Source organism: Ostrea edulis, chromosome 5 (genome assembly GCF_947568905.1).
Source record: "Ostrea edulis chromosome 5, xbOstEdul1.1, whole genome shotgun sequence".
NCBI classification, from domain to species: domain Eukaryota; kingdom Metazoa; phylum Mollusca; class Bivalvia; order Ostreida; family Ostreidae; genus Ostrea; species Ostrea edulis.
In genome coordinates this window covers 48,222,933-48,225,432 of record NC_079168.1, presented here as the reverse complement: position 1 = coordinate 48,225,432, position 2,500 = coordinate 48,222,933, and the positions used below count along the sequence as shown (strand labels likewise).

At 35.8% G+C, this 2,500-nt stretch overlaps 1 protein-coding gene across 2 annotated transcripts in view; it reads right to left on the bottom strand.

The window, feature by feature from the left end:
• Positions 1-2,500, bottom strand: part of LOC125652866 (uncharacterized) — a 9,338-nt gene that overhangs the window by 1,151 nt on the left and 5,687 nt on the right. The window lies entirely within an intron of this gene.

The following is a 2,500-nucleotide window of genomic DNA, read 5'->3' as shown; positions in this document are numbered from 1 at the left end:
TCTAAAATGGTAGATACACATCAGTTGTAAACAAGCACTCTGAGAGTATTGCATAGCAATACATAGTCCCCTACCTGAGGGAAAAATTATTGGATCGCAACAATATTCGAAGTTCATTATGAGACTTAGGTTATGTTAAAAGGGAGATTGGGAAACCAGGATAGGAATGGTTGGAAATCAACTACCAGTGATTGGGAAGGCCCTGCGCCATAGTCCCAATCAGGTGAAAATTGGCGCATTAGATGATCTAATCCATGCGCCAAAGTGCGCATTCATTATCGATTGCAACGTATGTTTTTTTCTTCTCTAGAATGAATTGGGTACAACTTACTTATTTTTTGTACTTTCATTTTTAATTCCTATGTATTCTGATACACTGAATCTCATTGGTTGAAACAATACAAATCAAAATAGATAACCAATAAACTATTTCCTCTTACATCACATCTTCTCGTGATTATACTTTAGCATTTAAGCTTCGGAAGTCCAAAGACAGATATAGAAACTACAGAAAGTGGAAAAAAAACCCACAAATAATGGGGGAAAAAAACCAAACAAACAACGAGAGACCGTCTTCAAATACTAATGCCTTTAAAAGCAATGATACGGTTGAGAAGGGGACATTGAAACAAAGTAGAAACATTTTCAAGAGCGGTGGAAAAGATCGTGGTCATGGTTCAGAGTTTCAATTAAAACAATAATGTTCCACTGCACATTTGCTATTTATTGAAATATGTTGATGGCCCATTAAATCTGAAAATGGCCCATTGAAAACTTAAACCGTGGGGCCATAGTCCCATAGGCAATTTTGGGCTTCCCCATCACTGAACTACTATTCTGGTACAAAGACTAGACCAGGAAATTCAAAATCAATCTGCAACTTGTTATGGCAAAGCAATGTACCAAATATCAAATGAATATCTGCAAGCACATTAAAAAAAGTCCGGAAAACTGATAATTGAAATTTATGCTATTTTTCTAAGTCCAAGGGCCATAACTTTGTGAAAAATTAATGGACTGAAACGAAATTCGAACTTGATCTGTAACTTGTTATGGCAAAGCAATGTACCAAATATCAAATGAATATCTGCAAGCACATGAAAAAAAAAGTCCAGAAAACTGATAATTTATGCTATTTTTCTAAGTCCAAGGGCCATAACTTTGTGAAAAATTAATGGACCGAAACGAAATTCGAACTTGATCAGTAACTTGTTATGGCAAAGCAATGTACCAAATATCATATGAATATCTGCAAGCATATAAAAAAAAGTCTGGAAAATTGAGATTTGCAGGACTGACAGACAGACGGAGAACAAACCTAAAGTCCCTTTCGACTTCGTCGGTAGGGGACTAATAACAAATCGCTGCCATGTAAGTTATATTCACAACTAGAGGTAATTGAGATTACCTTCAAGACTGGGTAAACAATTGTTTCCTTCTAATTCAATCTTCAATATTCAAAAGTACTAAATAAATCTAAGTCCATAAGCTGTAACTCCTTCAAAAACAGTGGGACAGTATTCTCCTTCTAATTTGCACATCTACACATTGTGATCTTCCTTTGTACTAAGTTTCATTGAAATCCCCCAAAGGGTTTAAGAGGAGTTGCAAAGGCAAGGTACTTGCATAAAATAAATCTAAATCCAAGGGCTCTAACTCCTTTAATAAATAGTGGTAAAGCATTCCCCTTGTAATATGCACATCTCTACATTGTGATCTTTCCTTCTTCCAAAATTCATTAAAATCCCCCAAAGGGTTTAGGAGAAGTTGTGAAGACAAAGTATTTTGAATAGAAAAAATTAAGTCCAAGAGTCCAAGGGCCACAACTCCTTTAAAAAACATTGGACAGCTTTCCTCTTGCAGTATGCACAGCTCCACATTGTGATCTTTCTTTGTACCAAGTTTCATCAAAATCCCCCAAAGAGTTTAGGAAGAGTTGTGAAGACAAAGTTAAAGGGGACAGACGTACGACAGCGATATAGCATAATATGCCTGCATTTTTATGCAGGCATATAAAAATTCATTAAGTATCAAACTTAAGTATTGAACTTGACTACAAATTCACTAAATATCATATGCCCTTGTAGATGGGTATGGCCTTTCATATTAACAAATTTCATCTAAGGATGCTTTGTGCCATTTAGTTTGGTTTCCTTAACATGTAAAACTTTGATCCCCTAATGTGGCCCCACTCTACCATTGTGAGCCATGATCAGAACAAATTTGAATCTACTCTATACCAGGATTTTTTCACTTAAATCTCCACTCTTATAGCCAGGTGGTTCTTGAGGATAAGATTTTCCCTATATATTCACATGTAAAACTTTGATCCCCTATTGTGGCCCCAACATACTCCCAGTGGTTATGATCTTAACAAACTTAAATCTACACTATGTCAGGAAGCTTTAAATGTCAATTTCAGCATTTCTGGCCCAGTGATTCTTTAGAAGATTTTTAAATGACCCCACCCTATTTTTGCATTTTTGTGATTATCTCCCCT